This window comes from Mirounga leonina, unplaced genomic scaffold, assembly GCF_011800145.1.
Source record: "Mirounga leonina isolate KUSES-001 unplaced genomic scaffold, KU_Mleo_1.0 Mir_55, whole genome shotgun sequence".
Lineage (NCBI taxonomy): Eukaryota > Metazoa > Chordata > Mammalia > Carnivora > Phocidae > Mirounga > Mirounga leonina.
The window spans coordinates 3,159,016-3,170,273 of NW_023270816.1; the positions used below are offsets into that span (position 1 = coordinate 3,159,016).

The 11,258-nt window shown below is 46.9% G+C and overlaps 1 non-coding gene across 1 annotated transcript; it reads left to right on the plus strand.

Annotated features, from left to right (window-relative positions):
• Positions 1–7,112: 7,112 nt before the first annotated feature.
• On the plus strand, positions 7,113–7,219 carry LOC118001998. The gene has a single exon (XR_004676908.1). It is a non-coding gene; the product is annotated as a U6 spliceosomal RNA (small nuclear RNA).
• Positions 7,220–11,258: the final 4,039 nt, after the last annotated feature.

Consider the following 11,258-nt stretch of genomic DNA (forward strand, 5'->3'; position numbering starts at 1 on the left):
ATTTTGAGAAAACTAAAGGGCAGGATATTGTGTTTATCACTTTTAAAATGTATCGCCTTGGATTCAGTAATTGTTTAGAATATCACACTATTTTAGGATCCTGATTTCTCATCCAATGTATGGAGTTGTCCCTCCCAGCTTCATGCCCCCTCGTGGGCTTGTTTATTATGATCTCAATGGCCTATCCAAATCCCTGGTTTCACCACTGAGCAGGAGAAGTCCAAGGACTGGAAGCTCCTCCTATCTGACCCTGATTTAGTTTGATCAGTGAATCCATGCTCTTTCGGTAGAAAGTGTTCTACCAGTCAGCAATCCAGCTGACTATTATAGCATCCAGCCCACATTTCTCCATCTTGGCAGTTGGAATATCACAAAATTCTTTCCTAAGGGTGCACGGAGGGGCCATTGGGGGAAGGTGGTCAAAATGTACAAACTTCCAATCATAAGACAAATAAACATTAGGGGTGTAAATAACAAGATGACTAAAGCTAATATTGTTTAATAAGAATATATGAAAGGTTTTTAAGAGAGTGAATCCTGGTGTGCCTGGGTGGCTCAGTTGGTTAAGCGTCTGACTCTTGGTTTCTGCTCAGGTCATCATCTCAGAGTCTTGAGATCAAGCCCCGCATCAGGCTCTGAGCTGAGCGTGGAGCCTGCTTAAGATTCTCTCTCTCTCGCCCTCCACACCTCCCCCTGCCCTTGTTCCTGCATGTGTGCTCTTTCTCTAAAAAAAAAGAGAGAGAGAGAGAGAGAGAGAATGAGAGTGAATCCTAAGAGTCCTCATCACAAGGAAAATTTTTTTTCTTTTTTTTTCTTTTTCTTCTTAGTGTATCTATATGAGATGATGGATGTTGCCCGAACTCAGCGTGATAATCGTTTCACCATACATGTAAGTCAAACCATTATGCTGTCTACTTTAAGCTTATACAACGATGTATGTCAATTATACATCAATAAACTGGAAAAATAAAAATGGAAAAAAGAACTTGCTGAGCCTTACTCTTCTTACATACAGCGTTTTTCAACGTTCCATTTGGCCTCATGAAAACCATTACAGAGAAGACAGACTTGATTGGGCAGGGAAAGCTGCTTGGAGGCAGAATGGCTGCTCCAGCTGACCGTGAGCTCTTGGCCTTTGCAGGTTTTGTCCGACAGGTCATGGATTGGGAATAAGATAGGAAAGATTCAGGTATCGCACAGGGATCTAATTCTGTAATCTGTATGGTGACTTGCAATTCTGAAACGTTTTTACAACAGATGATTCCCAGGGATGATTTCCAGCTTTAGGTGCAGCTTGATTCAGAGCCCAGCGCACTGTGATCTCTCTGCTCTGCTTCTGTTGTGTGTCAGTTTCTCCCTCAGCCTGCCTCTCCTTGCTACAACCAGATGGCCACAGCATCTGACTGAGCCTGTGTGCTCACGTCCCCAAGCCCGGAGGAGAAAAGAAGGTCTGTGTTCCATCATTCCTAGCAAACAGCTTAACACTTGCACTCATTAGACTGGCCTGGGTCACATGTCCATCCTGATACAATCACTATGGCCAAAGAGATGAGATAGACTGTTCTGGTTATCTGTTGTGGTGGAACAAATCCTTCCAAAATTTGGGGACTGAAACAACAATCAGCTCATTATTCTCATGGTTTCTGTGGGTTAGGAATTTGGGTAAGCTCAGCTGGGTGACTCGGGCTTGGGGCCCCCTGTGGACTTGTAGTCGGATATACTAGAAGCTAGAACACTGGGGAGACAGAGGAAGTTGGTGTTGGGAGCTGGCAAGGCATACCTCTCTCTTGGCATGGTCTTGGGGCCTCTCTTCTGGACCAGTTTGCGCTTCCCACATCATGGAGCTCTCAGGACAGTCAGACCGCTTATACATCAGTGTCCCAGGAAAATAAGGTGTGTTTGGCATTTTTATGGCCTGGCCTCAGAAATCACATAGTGCCACTTCACCCTGCACTGGATGAAACCCCAAAACCCACCCAGGTTTAAGAGAATGGTACACAGACTCAACCTCTCGATGGAAGGGGGACAAGGTTCTAGAAGAACATCTAGAAGAACAGCCATCTTTGGAAAATAAAATTTACCACATATCCTGATGAGCTTAATCTAATCCAAACCCAGTCCGGAGCTGAGAACCCCATGGTTGGCAGTCCCTGGAGTAAACCTGGGGTTACTGATAGAAAAGAGGGACATGGACAATGGTGAGGGATGGAACAATCCCTCCCTCCTCCATGTTGGGGGTGCTAAATGAAGGACAGGTAAGGAAAGGAGGAGGTCACTGTTCTCTGCCTCCTTTGATGCTTTTTTTTTTAAGATTTTATTTATTTATTTGACAGAGAGACACAGTGAGAGAGGGAACATAAGCAGAGGGAGTGGGAGAGGGAGAAGCAGGCTTCCCGTGGAGCAGGGAGCCCAACGCGGGGCTCGATCCCAGGACCCTGGGATCATGATCTGAGCGGAAGGCAGATACTTAACAACTGAGCCACCCAGGCGCCCCTCCTTTGATTTTTTATGTACATATTTCTATAATTACTTTATCATAAGACTTAAGTTTTGCAGAGAACATATTTTTAGCCAAAACTAAACACAAAAGCTTACTTTTAAAAAGAAGACATACACCTCATTAACTAGAGCCACAATTTAGCTGTAATCCAACACATTAGGCTGAATTTTCTTTGTGCTGATTATAAACAGATTAACAGTGTAAACAAAGGTGAAAGCCAATTATCTCTTTTTAGGGACATATACAAACAGTTTTAATGTTGAAGGGCAAGGTGCTCATTTTAAATATCTCTGAGAATCTGCTCACTTGACACTTTTGAGATTATAAAAGTTATTTCCTATCCTCATCCTATTGTAATATTATTAAATTCAGGTAAGAATTTAGTATATGCAGGCAAAATGTCTAAAAAAATAAAGGCTTACTTCGCTTAAGATAGTCAATAATTCAGTATTTTTATGCTTTTGCCAAAGTGACATTGACCCTCTCCTATTAGTGGCAGGCTGTATATTGTTTTCTCATTGGGGTAAATGTCTACCAAAGAAATAGGAAATTTATTATTATAAATTCATAATTAAAAGGTAAAAAAACAACTACTGTGTGTGTATACAATTGTTGACTTCCTTTCATCCCCCCAGATTGGCTGATGCCTTAATTTGAGCATTTCTGCTGTGAACCTTTCTTCTCTTTCTACATAAATGCATTGAAAGCTTATTAAAATGAATTCCCTCCGCCCTCTGACTCTGAGGGATGGCCAGCTTCAGATAATCACCTGTTGATAGCTACAGAGAGTAAGTCAGTGTTTCTCCTATAGATGTGCAGCCCACCAGGACCAGTGATAGGGCTGCGTGCGCAGGTAAGATGCTCCTGCCTCCGAGTCTGCACTCCCTGACACCCATGGCTCGATTTCAAAAGCACAGTGCTCAACCATCGGAAGAATCTGCTCCATGGCTCTGCTGTTGACAGCTCTGGGGGATTTCTGAGCAGCTCTCCTCACTCAGGTGCATTCGATGCCAACAACCTAACAAAGGAACCAGCTAAAAGTTCAGTGTTCAGACAACGGTCCATTGTTTGGTCTGTATAACTTCAAATAGCAGTCTGGCCTACTTCCTTTTTTTTTTTTTTTCTAACCCTATTGACTAAATTAGTCTATTATTTTAACATGATATAGAATTTTTGAGTCACAAAAACCTACTCCCATTTTTAATTTTTTGCTGGATACACTTATTCCAGAACATGTGACTTCTTTGCCCGCGAGCAGTATTTTACCAGCTTTTACCAACACAGCTTGTGCTTTACCTGCACAGGGTGAGGAAAATAGATGAGCCTTGAGGGCTGGCCTGGGCTGTCCTTCTCCTTTTCCAAGGTCATAGGAGAGGACAGCTTTGCCTGCCGCACCATCCCATGTGCTCCATTGTCAACAGGTTGTCGTCCCACCCAGGTGACAACTTTCTCTCTCGCTTCCTCTGACCTCCCCAGCTACCTGGGAGTTCCCAATTCCTCCATCTCCCCCAAGTAATACACATGCAACACGGCGACCACCTGGACACCACTCTCACCTGCACAGCGGGGAGCCTCTCGAGGTAGGGTGGGGGCAGAGCACAATTTCCACATTGAGGGCAGCTTGGTCCTGAGCTCCCTGCTCTGACCGGCCACTAGAGGCTCTAACCCTTTGTGTGGGCCAGGCATGGCTGCTCCCCAAAGGCTGTCATATTCTTGGTCATGCTTGCACTTCACAGCAACCCTGTGAGATTGGCAGGGTCAGAACCTCTGTCCCATTTTCCAGGAGAAAAAAATGGAGGCTCAAGATTAAGTGATTTGCCCCAAGGCAACCAGCTAGGAAATGGCAGAGACAGGCCTCAAACCCAGGTCTTTCCATCAGGCCAAAGCTATTCTGAGGGTCTCAGTGGCTCATGGTGCTTCAGAAACCCTATTCTGAAGACCACCTCAGCTCCTCCTCATTCATTCATTTGACAAACACTTTGTAAATACCTTCTATGTGCCAGGCACAGTGCCAGACTCTGAGGAAACATGCATCACACGTCATCAGGTGGGTCACAGTCTAGTGCAAGGAACAGATGGACGCCATGCCAGGGAGTCTTGAAAGAGGATCCCTAATCTGTTTCAAATGAAGGAACTGGATTCGATGGGCTCCAGGACCACTTTCTGTCCCCAGTATTCTTTGGTTCTATAACCACAGAGCCCAGCAAAACTGTCATGATTCTGAGGGGGTGAAGAACACAGAAAATTGAACTTCATAAATAATCCCGATATTTCTCCTAAACCTCTCAATTAAAATGTCCCAATTGAGCTATTTACCTTTCCTCTTTTATTCCCTACTATGGGGAAGGCTGATAAAGAATGGGAAAATGGCTCAAAGTCAGGTGACGGGAAGGAAGCTAGATGCCACTTGGGGCTCCAGTGGCGAGCCCAGCATGGTCCTCCGTGCGTGGGAGGCCGGGACTTCACAGCACCTGCCCTTGGGCTCAGGGCCACCTGCCAGCCACGCTCCCCCACCGATTGTTAGCCACCTCCCTGGAAAGAAAAAGTCACAATTTCTGAACAAGCTCTAGATCTGCCCTCATGCCCACACATGCACACAGACCAACAAGTTGAAAGGAATCACAGACAAGGGACCTGACACCATCTGTCCCTCAACCTTGACCTTCAGTGGCGAGAGTAAGGAGGTGTGAGAAGCAGGGCCACTAAAGCTCGCGTGCTGCTGGGAGGCGGGCCCTAACCTGGGGGTCCATGCATGCAGCCCCCATTCCACAGCACCCCCCAACCTCCCTCAGAGGGCCAGCACACGGTGAGCGGGGCAGGGGCTAGAGCAGTGGCCAGGGGCAGCTACGTGGGGACTCTGGGTGTGTGTGTGGGGGGAGTCTTATAGTCTCACTTGGGTCCCATGAGCCTTTGGAGTTTGTTCAAGGTCTCCAAGTCTGGATTCTCCAAATAGCCAAGGATATGCTGACTGACCGTTCACAGGGGACCACTTGAGTCTTCCTGGGGGTCCTGTGGGGTTACATGGCTGGGATAAGACACTCACATTCGCCTGATAGGTGCCCCTCACCCTACCTCACCGTATTAACCATGCATTTCTGATGTTTTGTCATCTGAGGCCTTGCTGACCCTGCAGTCTGCTCCTCCTGGCCCATTTCTAGAGATAGTAAATTCCTAGACCTTGCCTGTGAGTGCAACTTTCATCCTGAACACACCCCCACCCCTACCTCCTCTGATGGCTCTCCCACTCAGGGTTCCGTGCCCCAGTTCTCATCACCCCAGGGCCAGGTTCCAGACAACTAGGGACAGCCCTGACACTCTGGAGTCCACTGGAATTACTTAAACTAGCCAATCCTCAGCCTGCTTGCCCCGCTTCACCCATTCCTTGTCCTAAGAACTGCAGTAAAGTCTCCTGTCTGTGATTCCTTCGCCCCCTCTGCCTCCTGGTGTTGCCCTGTGTGCCACGGCAAGCCTCTTGGGATCTGTGACAATCCGTCTCCTTATCTGTTGGCCTTACCATACCTGAATAACAATAAAACCTACATTTTAAAATACACTGTCCCAGGGTGCCTGGGTGGCTCAGCCGGTTAAGCGTCTGCCTTCGGCTCTGGATCCCGGGGTCCTGGATGCAGCCCTGCATCAGGCTCTCTGCTCGTCAAGGATCCTGCTTCTCCCTCTCCCTCTGCCTGCTGCCCTCCCCCGCCACTTGTGTTTGCTCTCTTTCTCTGTCAAACAAATAAATAAAATCTTTAAAAAATAAATAAATAAAATACACTTTCTCGTGGATAATCTCTGCCAGAAAAATCTTTCCTGGCCAGTTTATACACATCTGTATCGTAACTGTTAATGTCATGGTCATCAACTCATCTTGTCTGTACAAAGCAGACCATTACAGGATGTGGGTAGAACATGCGGAGGCCGTACGGATACACACTGCACGCTCTCCGCCCAGGGTTTGGCGCATCTTAGGTCTGACCGTGTTGGTGACAAAGGCTGCTTCCGACTCTCTCCAGGCCGCTCCTCATCCCAACCTCCAATAATTTTCTACCACTTCTTGGAGCAATAATACTCGCCTCTAGGAATCCCCAGGCCTCAAGACTGGTAGGGACGGGGCTGCCAGGGTCTAGTTTCCTGAGAGGTCAGGGAGCCTCAGGAGAAAGGACTCATCCTACCTGGAGGAAGAGACAGAAGACAAGCTCATCCAGTAGCTGTGTCCCGGCTGCTGAAGAGAAAGAACAATTCTTTCACTTTGCTTTGTTTCTGGTCCAGCATCCTGTGGACTTATACCTGCATCCTGAAAACCCAAAATAAGCTGCTCTCTTAAAACTCCATACAACATCAGCATCCAGGGCGGTGAGACTGACAGCTTACGGAACACAAACATTGACCTCCAGTGAATGGTGTGCATAGGGAGGAAGGGCACTGGTGTCTGCAGCTGACTTGGAAATGCATAAGAACAAGAAGACGGGCTGGTGGACATGTAGATGCAAAGACAGGGAGAAAAAGGTGAGGACATGCTCATGAGCTCCCTGGAGACCTGGTCCTTTGCTCAGCTGAGGGACTCGGCGCATGTCCTGAATCCTGCCTTAAGAGAGCTGATAGAACACCAATTACAGTGCTCACTTTGGCAGCACATATACTAAAATTGGAACGATACAGAGAAGATTAGCATGGCCCCTGCACAAGGATGACACTCAAATACGTGGAGGGTTCCATATTAAAAAAAAAAAAACCACACCAATTACAGCTGGAAATGCCTGTAATTTTTAAATTACTGTACAGATTTGTTTTGATCAGGAAATTTCAGATCCTGAACTATAATTAAATGTGCCATTTTTCAAGATCAAATCTCCCTTTTGTAAAATATTGCTTCCTCTGAGGTAGCAGGGTTCATATTATCTAACAAATGTTGAGCAAGAAACAGAAAACATTTTAAATTAAATATTATCAAAGTTCTCTCCCAGACCCGTGGCCATAATACCCTCTCTCTCCTCAGTGATGAACAGATTCCTACCCCAGGAAACCCAGCGATCCATGAAACTCCCCCAAACCAGGCCTTAGTCACTGCACAACTGAGAAGCCATGTTTTTTTTAAAATTTTTTTATTGTTATGTTAATCACCATACATTACATCATTAGTTTTTGATGTAGTGTTCCATGATTCATTGTTTGCATATAACACCCAGTGCTCCATGCAGAACGTGCCCTCTTTAATACCCACCACCAGGCTAACCCATCCTCCCACGCCCCTCCCCTCTAGAACCCTCAGTTTGTTTCTCAGAGTCCATAGTCTCTCATGGTTCGTCTCCCCCTCCGATTCCCCGCCTTCATTCTTCCCCTCCTGCTATCTTGTTTTCTTTTTTTTTTCTTAACATATATTGCCTTATTTGTTTCAGAGGTACAGATCTGTGATTCAGCAGTCTTGCACAATTCACAGCACTCACCATAGCACATACCCTCCCCAGTGTCTATCACCCAGTCACCCCATCCCTCCTACCCCACCCCCCACTCCAGCAACCCTCAGTTTGTTTCCTGCGATTAAGAATTCCTCATATCAGTGAGGTCATATGATACATGTCTTTCTCTGATTGACTTATTTCGCTCACGACCCTGAGATCATGACCTGAGCCAAAATCAAGAGTCGGACGCTTAACCAATTGGGCCACCCTGGTGCCCCAAGAAGCCATGTTTTAAACATGGAAGTGAAAACGAAGGGGTGTTTTTTGCCAAATTACTGCCACATAATCCCTGTTTTGTCTACCAGCAGAAGCTGAATAATGTGAAGTGGACCCCAAAAACATGTACTCACTCTGCTCCCCATCCATGAGGGAAACAGCTCTGACCATTTACAGAACCGTCAGAATGCTTTCCAGATATTAAGTCTTCTCTCAACTACTTTTTTCAAATCCAACTGTGAATGAGTCAGGAATATTAACTGAATCATCCCCACCTGGAACCAAGCTTCAAATCAACATAAAAAAAATGTCTGACTGATGAACATATAAAAATTAGAGGCAAAGATAGGAACCGCTCATTTCTTTACATCCATCACAGATGGGATCCTAACACCCTCATTACCTTGATTCTGCTCATTTGCAATAGGTCTCCTAAACTTGCCCATAGCCAGCCCTTCCCTACTTTGCAAGTCCCGCCGGATCGCTGTTGAGCTCAGAGGAGAGGAGATGAAAAGGAGAAGCAGGCAAATGGGACAGCATCCTGTGCACCTGACAAGGGAAAGTGCCACGTGGTAGGAATGGGGGCTCCCAGAGGCAGAAGCATGAGTAAGGGAACACGGCAAGGTCACAAACTTCACCTCCCACCATATTTTAGCTGGCTGAACACTGTGCAGGCTCTCCGTGTTTGCTGGTTAGTTCCGGAGCAGGCCTCCCCAGAAAGCGGAGTTAGTGGTCAATGCATGTGGTAAGGGAAGAGGCTCTAGTAGTGAGACCCTGTCACCCTCACCCCCCCGCCAACATCGGTTTGCCACTGATGATCAACATTCTACAGTTAGAGATTTATTTCTTTGACTTCAAGATTTATTCCCCTATTGTAATACTCATTAATGTAACATCAGTAATGATAGCTTATAGTTGATTAGAAATGGATTCCTAAAAGCCTTTCCTGAGAACATATTTTGATAGAGGAGGGAAGTAAAGAGCATAAGCAGGTTCTGAATCTGGTGTGGAGCTGATAGGCAGATGTGCTACATAGTCTGGGGAGGGGTCAGGGCCTGGGAGATAGGACTCACCCAGCCCCGATGTTTCATCTAATGTCTTCCTTACTGAAAGTGTCACTTGATTGGAGGACAGGACTAATAAGCTCGTGCTCACACAGAACACAAAGAAGGGTTCCTTTCCAGGGTATTCACTTTTTTTTCTTAACCCTGGCCAGAAACACATAAAAAGAAGAATTTGGCAAGAAATGAATGACTCTGCAAAGCTCATCTTCTCCCCTAGAAAGAAGTCAAAGGACGGTGCCTGCTGAGGGATGTCTGGGTCTCAGCTTCAAAGTGAAGATGACCAAATGTGAGGGGCTGCCCCGAGTCCCCCCAGGATGGGCGGCAGGGGAAAGGGGGCGGCAGGGGCCACTGCCTGGAAATCGGATCACCGAACCCAGGAGCCATGGATGAACATGAAAGCAGGCTTGAATTTTAAAGTAGGTAAAAGTAAATTTTAGCCCAAGCCCAAGATATATATGAACGTTAGGTCCCGAAAATGGAGCAAGCAGAGAAAAGAGGCCAGGCCACTGCGGTGGTCCCAAGAGAAAGGGAAGCAGCTGGTAGCGAGGCACCTGCCAAGCCTGGGCCAGGCCCCTGCTGAGCGCTTCAGGTGTATCACTCATCTCAATTCTCCAGCAACTCCATGAGGCAGGGACACCACTGCCCGGCTTCGCAGGTGAGAAGGCTGACACTGAGAGGTTCAGCGATTTGTCTGAGGCCACATTACTCAAGGTTTCACACCAATGAGGATGCAGTTTATGACTCTTAGGAAAATATTATCCAAGGATTATGATTCCTTCTTTTCCAGAGGTTGAGAATTCTTGCTCCAAAGCCAACCTATTAAGCATCCTATCTGAGAGCCTGCAAATCTGGAAAATCCTGTTCTGGGTGATCCATTCACAGAAAACACCAGGAACCAGAGCTGCTTACACGTGGACCTTGTTCCCCCTTTCTGAGGGGGCACCCCAAAGCAGGGGCAGCCCCGACTCCTCCCCACTCCCCAGAGCTGCGACCTCATGGGAAAAACCCCGTGCTTCCATGTGAAGTTTAGAAAGAGCTCACTGTCTGCCCTGGGACTCAGGGCACTGGGTTAAGGCCCATCATACCTAATGAAAAGGCAGAATACAGATTTTGATAGAAAAGTGGATAAACGTTCCCTTCTTCCATCAATTAAGAAAAAAATAGTTAAACATAATTCTGCCTTGAAGATTTGAACATTATTAACAAATTATTACCAGGTCCTGACCCTCTGTTTGTCTGGTGTTCACCTACATTTCCACCTTGGATCAGAGCTGGCTTGGTGGGCAGCAACAGATGCCAATGCTTCCAAGCCGAGGAAAGCGGTCCTCGGGGAGCCCAGAGCACTGAGCCAGGGAAACTGAGCCTCGCAGTGGGAATGTGCAAGCATTCAAGCCTGCCTCCCCTCGCAGAGGGGAATGTGCAAGCCAGCACTGAAGCCACCAGGCCTCTCCTCTGGCCTTCATTCTGCATGCGCACTGCATGGGCCAGCTTCTTCTGCCTGCTAGCAGCTCAAGCTCCCTCTTAGCTTCGGCTCGGGCGTGACTGGCACCTGCAACTCTGACCCTGGCCTTCATGTTCCACTAATTGCAAACTCTAGGTTCTGGGCTTCTTGCTTCCCCATCTCAAGAGAGAACTGAACAGGCTCACTGGAGTCTGTGGAATAGCCCACCAGGGTTAGGTGCCTGCTCCTGATCCAATCCAGTACAGAAGAGGGTGACGGCAACACTACATGGTCTATTAATGGCCACCCGGGCCTCTGTACCTGGCCCGTGGGCAATTCCAAATAAGGGGGTGTGGCTGGCAAGGTGCTCCCGAACGCGTGTGCTACCTAGTTTGGTAAGGCAGGTTTTATTCTTCTTATTTTACACATGAAGGAAAGGGCTAAAAAAAGAAAATATGCCCACAGTCACACAATTAGCAAGTGCAGAATTGAAATTAGAATTTAGGTCAGTGTATATGCTATCTATTGCTGTGTAAAAAAGTAGCCCCAAACTTGGTGGCTTAAAAAAAAAAAACCATTTT